The sequence below is a fragment of the Pteropus medius genome, unplaced genomic scaffold (assembly GCF_902729225.1).
Source record: "Pteropus medius unplaced genomic scaffold, Ma_sr-lr_union100, whole genome shotgun sequence".
Lineage (NCBI taxonomy): Eukaryota > Metazoa > Chordata > Mammalia > Chiroptera > Pteropodidae > Pteropus > Pteropus medius.
In genome coordinates this window covers 41,736,730-41,751,322 of record NW_024351730.1, presented here as the reverse complement: position 1 = coordinate 41,751,322, position 14,593 = coordinate 41,736,730, and the positions used below count along the sequence as shown (strand labels likewise).

Here is a 14,593-nt window from a genome sequence, read left to right as displayed (position 1 = left end):
GAAAAAGATCAGGGATGGGGAAGGAAAGGAGAGAAGGGAAAAGTTCGGGGAAGGTCCTAGAACCCATGTAAGAGTCTTCCAGGCCCAGAGGCAAAACCCCACCACGACTGCATCTTTGGCATACCACTGCTTTTCTTCACTTCAAGGCCTTAACTCTAATGTTTCCTTAACACCAGACAAACCATCTCAATACCAACTACATTTGGTACGGTTGGTTGTCAGTTCATTTTCATTATGCCATCTTAGAGTAAATCAATTAACTGCCTGCCCAGTAAGAATTATGTATGGCTAAAGTGGTTTACACTTCTCCTAGGTACTGTTACAGCCAATACTGCAGCACCACTATGAATCACTATGAACAACAATCTTCCCTGAAAATATTAAGGACAGATTCCTGGCACGTAAGCCCCCTTATCCGAAATCCTAAACCACTCCAAATGTTAGGTAAGCACCAGCAGTCTGTACCACCTTCAGCCTGGCTATCCCTTTTCCTGCCATCACTGAAATTAGAATATAAAGAAGATGACCATGCAAAATGAGAAAAAAATATGTCAAGCAACAAAGAAACAACTTTGAACAGAGCAGGATTAACAAAGATGCTTTTAGATACTCTTCAGCTCTACCAGTCTATAATTCCATTTTATAATTACGAAATTACAAGTTCTTAGAAATTTTAACATATGACAGTAGAAATGAATATCTCCAAATGAAGTTACGAAAATCTCCCCCAAAATTTGAGCAAAATCACAAAAAGTTGAAAATTAAAAGATATTTTTGAAACAGAGGGTTAAACCAACAAGTCTAACATCTGAACAAAACCTTCAGAAAGAAAATGGAAGAGTTCAAATAACTTAGTTTTCCATAACTGAAGGGCAATTGCCAGAGCAAAAAGGCCCCCTAAAGATGAAAATCAACTTGCCCAAAGCATACGGTTTGAAATTTCATAATACCAGGAACAAGAGAAGATCCAATAAGTTTATGGAGAAAAGGGGGGAGGGAGGACATAATATGCAAAAGATTATGAATCCCAGTGGCATCAGACTTCAACAGCACTGGAAGCTAAAAGAAAACAGAGCCATAACATAAAAATTCTGAGAAACCATTTCCAAGATAGAATTCTATATCCAGCCAAACTGAAAACCAAGCATCAAGGTATAGCAAGAAATTTTCAGACATGCAGAATCTCAAATATTTACCTCTCATACAATCTTTCTCAGAAAGCTACTAGAGAAGATATTATATAAAACACAAAAATAAATCAAGAAAGAGGAAGATGTGATACAGACAAGACAGAGAGAAGTAAAGGGAACCTCCAGGATGATGCTTGAAGAGAGATACAAGGGTGACCGCTACAAAACAAGCCCAGGCAACAAGAAGTTCTGGTTGGAGAGGATCAAAAAAATCTCAAGAGAGCCATTACCAAGAAAAAACTAATTATATGACAAACATATTTAAAAGTATTGAGAGGAGTCCTAAACAACTGTGGAAGAGAATGAGGATAAATCGGTTAACTGACCAATGGAAACTATTAAAAGACTAAGAAATAAGTAAGGGAGGAGGGGAGTCTATTTGAAATAATTTGAATAACCAACTAAAAAGTTATAAAAAATTATTTTAATTAACTATGGACATTTTGCTTCTATGATGTTGAGACATTTAAATCACCTTATTGTGAGTTACGACTGGATATAAAAAAAATTTTAAATATATATATATATGTATATATATATATATATATATATATATACACCTACCGCTAAAGAAACTCCTTTAAAGCTTATAACAAGAATGAATTTGCACTTTAAAAATCAGTAATTTAAAAAGGAAAACACAAGTCTACATCCATGCCACCCTGAATGTGCCCGATCTCATCTGATCTCAAAAGCTAAGCTGAGTCGGGCCTGGTTAGTACTTGGATGGGAGACCACCTCGGAATACCAGGTGCTGTAGGTATCTAGAAAAAAAAAAAAGTGGACCAAAAATAACTCACAAATTCTTATAATCTGATATATATAAATTGCTAGTTCAGTGATTCTCCAGACCACCACTCAATATAATAAACAAAACCAAAATCTTTTAATTAAAAAATAAAAAAGAAATAAGAAAGAAAACACAGAATTTTAAAACTAAAAGAAACATAATTTTATAGAAGATGAAATCTGCCAAGTAGCTAATCTCCCACTCAACAGCAACTCTATTCTGCTGTTATACATCTTATGTAATAATCAACAGATTTTTTTAGATGTTATTAATACAAACCATCACAGATAACATTTTTTAAAATAAATTTTATGTTCTACAAAATAATAATTTTGAATGCTTGCTCATGGCCATATATAGTACCACATATAGTACTACACATATGTCCAGACAGTCAAATGCAATTTGAGACTATAAAGTAAACATCTTTAATGTTTAATGATACCAGTTAGGCTGAGTACCCATTTCATTGCAAAACTTCCTGTAGTGTGATACTTTAACTTTTTTAGACCACTGAATCCTTCGAGAATCTTGGGAAATCATTACTCTCTGCGGAGGGCAGGGGGAGGCAGAGAACATGCATGCACAAACAAACATGTGCATACAATTCTATTCATTCATTCATGCAAATACAGAGTGTATGTTATGACCAAAGCACTGGTGCGGGGCATTCAGCAGTGAACAATGTAGGCCCATTCCAGACAAATATTATATGGCTAATTACACAGTTATCTACATAGTTTAGGTCATAAGGGCTAAAAAATATCTATATGTATACAGTGCTATGAGAAGAGGCTGAAGAGCTAAAGATAGATATAAGTAGAGGTCAGATCAGGTTAAGGATTCTGGTCTATTCTAATAACAACAGAAAGCCATTAAAGGGTTTTAAACCAGAACAACCGGATAAAAACGAGTTCTTGGCATCCCTGATCTCCATCCACAAAACCAAGATTAAAACTTTTTCTAAATAATATACAGAATGGTCTTGAAGAACTCCATAAAATGGTTTTTAATACAGGCAGTCCCTGCTTTGCATAGCAGCGTAGAACTATAAAAATGACCATGCAAGCTCCAACCTAAAAAGCAATCTTCATAATCAATATAAACAATTACAGTTCGTCTATGACCTCTGAAATTTTTTGTCAAAATATTAAAAACTCTCTTCCTGTCAGTTCTAAATATACAGGGAACAGAAAAAATAAATAAAACTAGTATCTGTTTAGTATGCTATAATTTAAAACATCAGAAATATTGATAGTTAGAGGCTTTTATTTATTTAAAAATGTTATCAAGACAAGTTTAAACGATTGTATGCCTTCTTCTCATTGTATAACTTATGAAATACAGTCATGCTGGGCCAGCTGTCATACTCCTGCCGAAGTTTGGCACAGCTTCCAAATTTTATCCTTGCACTGTCAATACCTCTGAGAGTTCCTTTAATGTGAAGTCTTTGGTTGGTGTCACTTCCCCTGAGACACTGTCATTCTTGACATCATAACCATTTCCTCATTTATGTCAAAAGTTTGCCTCACAGAGTTCCTCTGGCTGCACATCTAGACTCTCTCGCATGGTGGGCAATGTCAACATTCCCATGGTCAGTTAAGCCTTCTACAACTCCATTTATGTTCGATTTAGAATTCAATTCTAGCATTATCACTTCATTTCTTTGCTGAACTTTCATCTTTGTTGTCCAATTCCTTCTTTCGATTATCCATTTTTGTAAAATGTCACTTAAGTTATCCCTGGGAAACAAGAAAGTAACACGGCTACAGGCTCTGCTGCCTGCTGGAGACTTGAGTGACAAATGCACAGTGACCAGTCATTGATGGGCTTCAAAAGAAGTGAAACGGCTGGTCACTGATCAAAATGCACACCTGCGATTTATGCAGTGGTCCAAGGACTTTAGAGCTAGCAGTGAAGTTTATACTTTATGTAATTACTCTCTGTTGTTGGGAAACTGGTTTTGTTTAACTGAACTGTGGTAACAAAATTCATCCATATCAAAACTGCAAAATAAGATCTGCTTTTATATAGTTGGAAACCTGATACAATCCATTTATAAAACTTTTCTAAATAGGTTATGTGAGCAAAATACCTTTGTTATCACCCAGCATCTATTTTTACCCTCACAAAACCTGACACGCATTTCCAAAAATAACATCTCTATCTCAACTGATTCAGGTAACACAAAAGTTTACATACCAACTTAAATCTAGAAGGGGGCTTTACATACCAATTTAATTTATGAAAGGGAGTAGAAAAGAAACCATTAGAGAACAGAGGTAAAAGAAGCATTTAAAATGCTATGATCGGTATCCTTGCCTAATTTTTTACTACTACTAAAACACAGAAATAAGTGCCTACTTATTTCTAAGGATAATTCACAATTCGTAAAGAGTTTATAAGTAGAGACAACTCAAAACCCACGTGGTGTTCTAAAATATTCAATTTCAAAACTAAATTTAGGACAGTGGCTAAAATCATGGACTTTGAAGTCAAACAAACTTGTATCCTAGCTTGGTCACTTATTAGCTGAAAGACGCTGAGGGGGAAAAATCTTAATATCTCTAAGTTCCACTTTCCTAAATTGTAATGTAGAGAACATAACTGTGTAAAATGTGTGGTCAATAATAAGTGCTCAATTCCAAATATCACCAATTTGTTACTTTTAAAAGCAATTTAAATTTTAAATGTGAAAAGATGATGCAACTAAATATTTGTCTTTAACACGTACGTCAACCTGACCCAAATTCTTGGCTTATGAAAACTTATGATATTAAGCAGCTAGTGACTACTACAGGCATTATATCTTACTAGCATCATAGTTCACAGAAATTGCACATTGGGAAGAGGATGCAAGAGCCCAGCAGAACCTTAAGTTCAAATGCACTTCCTGGCCAACACACAAACCATCACTGAGAACAAAAGAGGCTCAAGGTGTTTGAGCACAACCTGTGACCAATCTTTGACAGAATACTAAGCTATGCAGACACAATAGCAACCCTTAGGAAGCCAGGCTTTTTCTTTAAAAAAATTTTTTTAAATAAAAAATAAAATGAGCATAGACATCAGCAGTCATAGTGCAAATGAGACAAAAATCACAAATTCACAGATTGTGTCTATAAAAATTATAAAATATAAGACCTGAACAGAATGCAGGGAGCAGTTATTTAAGGACTCTCAAAAGTGAACAGTAGCGGGCAGATTAGGGAGAGACCAAAATCTGAAGTACCACTGAACTAACAATGAGTTTACCATCCCAAACCACTGGCGCCTAATCTCTAGGGGGAAGTGATCACCAGGGCAAACACAAGACTGCTCCAGGAGAAACCCTCTAATTCTGGCTCATGGAACAGGAAAGAGTACCCCTAGTACTCAAAGAATACTGACATCCACCTTCTTCTTTCCTGTCCTCTTGCACCCCAGATCCCAAGTGATCCATGAGCTTGTAGAAGCCAAAATTCTTGGAAAGAGGCATTTTCCTCTCTTATCAGTGAAGCTGTGGTTCAGAGAGGGTGGGGCCAAAACCCATTGCTTTTTTTCTGTGTCCTCTTGCCATTTGGCCCCAGACACAGGAACAGTCATGTAAGTGTGCAGCAGAGCAGGTAACTAAACTCCCACTTTCTGGCAGGAGGACCAAAAAAAAACGACTTCCAATGAACCAGAAAGTACCAAGGAGGAATTCCAGAGAGTGACCCCATGAAGTTGTCCATAATAAATAATACAGATGCTTCTGAGAACAGAATAGACCATTGTCCAGGTCTCAGACCAAGCAATGCGACAGGTCTGAATAACAAAACAAAGGCTTTAAAAACTGAACTGACATTGGAACCAAAGCCCAAAGAAGGCAGGTTAGAACTTGCAGCCTAAATCTAACCAGATTAGTAGCCTGCTAAAATAAAAATATCAACATTCTGCACAGGATTTAAACAGAACTCGAGATCTCATAATATAATATTCAAAATCTCCAGGATACAATCTAAAAGTAGTTGGCATTTTAAGAACCAAGAAAATTTCAACTCACGAAGAGAGTCAACGGACACCTGCACTGGTATTAGCAATGTTGACATTAACTGACAAAGATTTTAAAGCAGCTATTATTAAAATGCTCCAATAAGCAATCAAGAACATTCTTGAAATCAATGGAATAAAAGAAAATATTTGCAAATAAGATATAAAAACAACCAAATGAAAAGTTTTTAATTGGAAAATACGACAGCTAATATTAAAAACTAACTATATGAACTCAATAGCATAATGGAGATGACAGAGGAAAAGACTCAGTGAAATGAAATGAAAGATCAAAAGAAATTATCCCATTCAAACACTGAAGAGATTTTTAAAAAATGAACACAGCCTTAGGGACCTATGTGACAAGAACAAAGAAATTTCCTAAGAGTAAAGACAAAAAAATAGATAATGATAAAAAAAGATCAATTTACTAAGATGATATAACAGTCTAAACTACCTATATCTAACAGGGCTTCAAAAGGCACTGAAGCAAAAAGTGACAGAAGTGAAGGAAAAAGAGAAAAATCCACAATATAGTTGGAAACAAAAATCAACATCCATTCATAAAAACTCTCAGTAAACTAGAAAATAATTTCCTCAACTTAATAAAGACCATCTACAAAGAGTCTATAGATTATATCATACTTAATGTGAAAAACACAATGCTTTATCCCTAAGATAAGGAACCAGACAAGGATGTCCACTCTCAACACTCTTGTTTCAATGTCACACCAAAAGTATTACACTGCAAAAAGGCAAGAAAAATAAATATAAAAGGCACACAAACTGGAAAGGAATAAAACTGTCCCCATTCAAAGATGATATAATTAGCAAGGTCACAAATATAAGGTCAACACACAAAAACCCACTGTATTTCTATATACTGGCAATGTATAATTGAAAAATTACACAAAAAGATGCCATTTACAACCACCCCTCCCAAAATTTAATATAGTATAAATTTAACAAAACATGTATAAAAGCTATATGCTGAAAACTAAGAAACAATGATAAAAGAAATTAAGTAAGATATAAAAAGATATCCTGTGTTCATGAAGTAGAAGACTGAACATAGGAAAGAAGTCAATTCTCCCCAAATTCATTTGTAAGTTTTAAACAATTCCAATCAAAATCATAAAAAGATTTTTTTTAGATACAGAAAAGAATGATCCTAAAATCTGTATGAAAAGACAAATGAACTAGAACAGCTAAAACAGTTTTAAAAAAGAAAATTGGAGAAATCTTATACTTTTTCTTATATTAAGGAAATATTTTTTTCTATTTCCACCCTAGAAATAATGCGACAAGGGACTAATGTTGAATCTTATCAAATACATTTTAGAGAAGCAATTTTTTTTTTGTATTTTTAAACATTCATTTGATGTATTACAGTAATAGCTTTTCCTATTATTTAATGATTTTCACCTCCATGAAATAAACTAGCTGACTATGGTGGATTATTATTTTATATACCGCATAAATGCAACTTGGTAATAGTTGTTTTTACAAAGTTATGGTCATTCTGTCTCTTGACGTGTTCTGTATTGCAGGTTATTTTACTTCAGAGTTTTCTTGCTAATCTTTCTTCCCTTCCCTGTCTACCTGCCATTTCACTAACTATTGCTACTGACCATTATTATTGTTGTTGTTACTGTTATTAACTGTTACTATAAACCCTTATTATCTAACCCTCCCAATACATAATAAGGAGGAAACCAAGCCATTACTTCTGCTTCAGTCTTGTCTCTAAAGTAAAAATAGCCCTGTCATGTTCTTAATGAGTAAAGAGGACCAGGTGGTGAATATCTATAGAGGAAGGTTCCCATCGAGCCAAGTTAGAAGGACATCACCTTCCATTATAGGTAACAGCCCGTCATACCTCCATTTAACATTTGCTAGTGGGAACTACCATTTGTTGAGACCCTTTATGAATATCAGACACCTTACATGTGTATTATCTCATTCAGATTTCACATTAATCCTAGAAACTGGATATTAATATTACCATTTTACAGACAAGGAGACTAAAGCAGGGAAAGGTTAAATAAATTGACAGCTCAAACACCTGTCAGGTGGCAGAGCTGGAATTTAAATACAGGACTCTCTGGCTCCAAAGTCCACTCTCTTTCCAAAGAACTGTAAGGCTCACAAGGCAGTGCTCTGAAGATGCAACGGCTTCATAAAAAGAATGAGATACAGGCCTGCACTGCCCCTATCCCCCAACCTTGCACTATGCATCTCTTCCATTTGGCTGTCTCTGAGTTGTATCCTTTATAATAAACTAGTAAATGTAAAGAAAAAACAACCTAGCAGCATACAGGAGAGAGAAGCAGCAGCAGATGAGAGGCAAAGTAAAAAGAGACAGATTTAAGAGAAAAGGCTAAAGTTTTTTAACTTAGATTTTTTAAAATATAAATATAAAAAACATTTCTCGGCATATAGTAAGAATCAGCAAAAGGATAAAGTTAAAGAAGCATAAGACTAGTCTCAAGCAGAATTGTATTTACAACTTAAACATTCTACAACAGATCAAATGTTTTCATTCAGAGAGCTTATATTACTGCATGTTAATTCTCTTACCAGTAGCAATTATCTCTTTATTAGACACTATAGTAACCCATGATATCAAGCAGAGACAAAAAAAACCCCAGAATGTTTCTTATTGAATTCTGTTGAACAATATGCTGATTAAGAGATACACCTGGGGATACAAAACTAACTGTTACACTGCGGCTCCCAGAAAGGTCTTACATTAAAGGAATGAACTTGTAAATTGTGCTACTGAAAAAAGTTTTAAGTGCTAAGCAAGTCACTCCGCCAGATTACTATCCTTTATGTTGGTAAAATGCAACCTCTAAATAATAAAAATGAGCAAACATTGCCAGAATGTTATACAGCATGGTTTTTTAAGCCCTCCTGGTGCGTCACAAGTAAGTCCTTTCTTCCCCATTTCCAAATAAGGAAAACGAAACAAAAACTACCTACTTATTCTATAAGACCTACCAGACACAAGGAAGAAGGACTAGGATGACATTTAAGTTCAAGAAAATGTCCTTTTAAGAGGATACAGGCCCATTTTGTAAGCTCTAGAGATACTGCAACTAACAATTATTGTGGTTTCATAAAACTTGATTGTTTCTATTTTAAAATTTTCAACAAATATAAAGTTTAACAGTTGCCAAAACCAATCAATTAATATTAAATGAGCGCTCAATATATAAAGCATTCCTGGAGTGACAGTCTAATGCATTTGGGTACAAACTAAGGTAATTCCATGCAAAACTGCTATTTAATAGCTTTCACCATTACTGATATATGTAATTGTAAATGATTATCAAAGTTCTTTCTAAAAAGGGCATAAAGTATAAAACTGCCACCCATATATGCTTTTAAATTAAAAACAATTGCTTTATATTCCAGAAAGGAAAATACTTTCTTAAAATGTTATTTTTCAAGAAATTTTCCATGAATAGTTTAGTAGGACGCAGGAATCAGGGGATACTGTACAAGAGATGGTCAAGAAAAACCTCCAATGATGTGAGATGATTCCCCTCCCTCTACCAAAAAAAAACTATACAGCAGAGCTAGAGATCAGAAGACTCTGGAAGAGACTCTTTTAAGAACGTGAAACCAAGTGATAGAATACCAAGTATGTTTAAACATACTAAGAAGAGATTTATGGAACCAAAGGAAGAGTTGGGGTAAATTAAAGATAAGTACACAGAAAGCTAAGTAGACTTGCACAAGAAAAAAAATTTAATCACAATGTAGTAACAGATAATACTTACTTTGTACCTACAATGTGCTCATCATTATTCTAATTATGTATGTTAACTTTTAACCCTATGAGGTAGGTATTATTTATATACCAATTAATACGACATTAAGGCAACACGTTTATACTTGTCTGCTCACAGTGTGAGTGGACAAGTTATTCTCTGTACCACAACTCAGTATCCCCCCAGTGTCCAAAACATACAGCCCACCTCTCTCAGCCTCTTCCCTGGGGTACACTAAGCTTCGGTGAACTAAGCTTGACAGACTGGCATCCAAAGAAACGATCAGATTTCTCCTTTCTTTCACATCAACCCAATTCCCTTCCCAACACTGTTGTCTTCAGTGACCCATCCCTTACAGTGTATATGTCTACACATTCATCAGTATTTGTTGATTGTTCCTACCTTCTTCCTCAGAAGGTAATGTCATTTACAACCTGACAACGCCCGGAACCCAATCATCAAATCTTCCTGAATTTTAATTAAAGACTTTTCTATTCTAATTGCAAAGGCTTGCCATAGGGAGTGTATCAGAGTAGGTTCCAAATATTTTTCTTTTTACCCACAGAAGTCTTGTAAAAAGAAATCTAGAGGAACCTTCAGTACTTAAAATAGTTTTTAAAAAAGAGCTGCTCTGACTGACACAGGAGCAGGAAGCTGGTGCAGCTCTCATTTGTACCCAATTCTATATGTATACTTCAAAGCAATTATACTTAAATAATCAGATGTCCTTCTCTCTATTCAAACCTTACCTTCCTTCAAGAGTAGAGAAGATGACTATAACTGATTTTAAATACCATCTCCTCTGTAAAACTCCTACTGTCCTCTAATGGGAAATGATACTTTTTCTAAACCCTTTTAGCCATCACTGCCTCTGCAATTAAGTTGATAATCTACTCCACTGTGATCGCTTCTGTTGATTTGACTGTCAGGTAAACTTTGAACAAACTAAAAGCAGTATAAATGTTTTGAAGGAACTATAATCAAAACCCTTCTCCTCCATCCTTACTTTATAGTGGGCAGAGTAAATAACCCAGGAAAATGTATAAAGACCAACATTTAGGACACATCTTAAGTGTTCATGGAAAATTATTTCCTTTCAATATCTATTCTGAAAAGTCATAAGTTATGGAACAATTACCAAGACTTAAAAATAATCATTCTTGATTCTATTCAGCAAAGAACATTTTCAACAAGGTTATGAACATACTCCTGGAAAAGAGGAACATGCTTTACATTTTTCAGACTACTTGGCATTCAAAACTATCCCACATCTATTTTTCTCAATATAGTCATTATCATCTAACATTTTGAAATTCCACACATTCACTGAAAAGTAACTATCCAAATAGCCTTGTGTTTTCCTCAGAGGGTTTCACAGTACTTTATTTGATTCATGAAACTTATACCAAATCCCAACTTTTAAATAAGGATTATCGTCATTAAATAAATCATTAAATAAATGGGCAAACTGTCTCACAAAACAGCCTAATTAGCTAACAGCTTTTATTTCAAGATATATGAGGATTCAAGTAAATGAAGGAAACGAAATATTCATAATACACACTTTTTACCTGCATAAGGACACCGAACTTCCTCTTACTTGCTGAGGCCATGAAGCGACCAGTTGATAGTCTTCAAAGTCACCGATGGTGTCGAAGAACATGCCCACATCTCCTATTTACTCCTGAAGACCTAACAGCGTTCTTTCTCTAAACCATAATCTCACCTTCTCTTCTCTCATTCATTACCAGACTAGGACTGCTCAAAACCCTGAGTGACTATGCATTCCATGAAGAATCAACTCCTGACTCCTTAACTGGGCGAACTTTCCTTCTTTATCTCTGAAAAATGTACCAATGACCTAACTAGATTTAGACTTCCCCTGACGAAGACCACACTTTCCTTTCCTTTGCACAACCTGCGTTATCTGCTTCTTCCTGACACCTTTACATCTATATCCTCTGAAGCTACCTGCCCTTCAAGTCTATTTCAAATGCTGCCTCCTCCATAAAGTATCCCCACACCACATTCCATCTCACACCTAAGCCCAGCAGGTCACGTGTACTTATTCGGTACTCTTTGAGAGCACCTTCTCTCGCTGATTTATTCTTCACGTACTTAACAATGTTGAAGCACTGTCTACTGATAACCTTTTATAAATAGTAAGTAAAACTTGAGTCTTCGCCCCAAGAGAACACACTTTTCCTTTAGTACCAAGAGGTATCTATCAGTTTTAGAAGATATATGGGGTAGTGTGGTTCTCAGTTCTGGCGATGTCTTAGAATCACCTGGAAAGCTTTTCTTTAAAAATACTCATGTTGTTTCTCACCTCAAATTAAATCAGAATCTCTGAGGATAAGCTATGTGATTCTTATTTATTTTCAGGATTATGAATCACTGGAGAATGTAAAAGTACCACCAGAGTTAAAATATCTGTATTTTCATTTCACTGTCAGAACAAGTCATTTCCTATATTACTCTTCTCATCTAATAATCCCAACATCTATCTCCCACCTTATTTTAGGCCCTACTGACTTGCCAAACTACCAAAACAGCTTCCCCACCTCGATCCCCTCCTCTCCTTAATCTTTTCCTATTCCAAACCACCCTATAGGTATTGCTGGAATTAACATGAAATGGTTTTTATAATATGATTACCTACCCACTCCTATCCTCTTAAGAACCTGTATTATTTTTCTCTTTTCTACTATTTGAAAACTAAAATCAATTCACATTAATGAAGATATAAGCAAAAAAGAGTACCCCATACAATGTTAGTGAGAGTGCTGAATGATCAGCTGGTACTGAGAAGGCTATGTGTATCAAAATATAACATGTATATAAATATTTAATACATAAAAACATATATACCCGCACACAGAAATTTAACCAAAGAAAATAACCTGACAAATTAGCAAAGATATATGCAAACTTAATACTCACAGAAGCATTATTTATAATTGTGAAAAATTAAAGAGAATTTATCCATCAATATAAAATGGGTTATATAAAATACGATTCAACCATGCAAGCGAATTCTATACAGTCATTAAAAATAATGAAATTAACCTTACATATATATGGGCATACAAAGAAGTCTACAATGGTTTAGGTTTTAAAAGGTTAATTAAAAGGAAAACTGAAAAATCCACAATTATGTGAAAATTAATGCACTGTTAATCAATGGGTCAAAGACAACACAAGGGAAATTAGAAAATGCCTTGAGACAAATGAAAACAAAATACCAAACACACCAAATACACAACATCCCAAAATACACAATATACCAAAATTTACGGGATGCAGCAAAAGCAATGCTAAAGTTTATAGCTATAAATGCATACATTAAAGAAGATCCCAAGTTAACAACCTAACTTTACATTTCTAGGAACTAGAAAAAGAACGACAAAGTAAATCTGAAACTAGCAGGAGGAAGAAAATAATAAGAGATTACAGTGAAGATTAATAAAACAGAAAAACAATATAAAAAATCAAACTAAGAGCTGGGTGTTTTGTTTTGTTTTGTTTTGAAATCATAATCCACAAACCCTTTGCTAAACTAAGGAGGAAAAAAAGGTAAAGATTCAACTAACAATAAAGAGGAGGGTAAACTTCCAGTGCCTTTATTCTATGAAACCAGCATTACTCTGATATCAAAACCAGATAAACTCACAAGAAAACTACAGATCAATAATCATGCTAAATATTGATGCAAAAATCCTCAACATTAAAAAGATTATACATTATGACCACATGGGATTTACTCCTGGAATGCAATGGTTCAACATACAAAACTAACGTAATATATACCACATTAATAGAATGAAGGACAAAAACCACATGATCGTCTCAATAGATGCAGAAAAAGCATGTGACAAGATTCAACACTCTTTCATGATAAAAACACTCAACAAACTAGAAACTACCTCAACATAATAAAAGCCATATATGAAAAGCCGACTGCTAACATCACAATCAATGGGGAAAGAGTAAAAGCCTTTTTCTTTAAAGACCAAGAACAGAAAAGGATGCCCGCTTTCACCACTTCTATTCAACAAAGTACTGGAAGTCTTAGCCAGAGTATTCAGGCAAGAAAAAGAAATAAAATATACAAAGACTCCTACAACTCAGGAGAAAAAAAAAAAATCAAAGAACCTGATTAAAATGTGGGCAAAGGACTTGAATAGACATTTCTCCAAAAATGATTGAAGAATGGCCAATGAGAATATGAAAGGTACTCAACATCACTAATCAGAGAAATACAAATCAAAACCACAACGAAATATCATCTTGCACCCACTAAGCTGGCTACTATCAAAAAAAAAGAAAAAAAATAACAAATATTGGCAGGGATTTGAAGAAGTTGTAACCCTTGTGCACTGTTGGTAGGATCCTAAAGCACTATGTAAACTACACTGGGGCGGTGATGGCTACAGAAAACATGATGGTTCCTCCAAAGAATTAAAAATAAAACTACTAAATGATCCAGCAATTGCACTTCTGGATACATATCCAAAAGAACTGAGAGCAGGGTCAAAGAGATACTTGCATAGCCATGTTCACAGCAGTGCTATTCACAATAGCCAAGAGGTGAAAGCAACCCAAATGTATGTCAAAGAATGGGCTGATAAAATGTGGTATACACACACCATGGAATACTCTGTAACCTTAAAAAAGAAAGAAATCCTGTCATATGTTACAACATCGATGAACACTGAGGGCTCTGAGTGAAATAAGCCAGTCACAAAAGGACAAATACTGTATGATTCCATTTGCATGAGGTATCTAAAATAGTCAAATTCATAAATACAGAAAATAGAACA

At 34.7% G+C, this 14,593-nt stretch overlaps 1 protein-coding gene and 1 pseudogene across 2 annotated transcripts in view; one reads left to right on the top strand and one right to left on the bottom strand.

Moving 5' to 3' along the window:
- METAP1 (methionyl aminopeptidase 1) overlaps window positions 1-14,593 on the bottom strand; it is a 53,375-nt gene that overhangs the window by 29,228 nt on the left and 9,554 nt on the right. The window lies entirely within an intron of this gene.
- Window positions 1,835-1,953, top strand: LOC120588454 (uncharacterized; annotated as a pseudogene).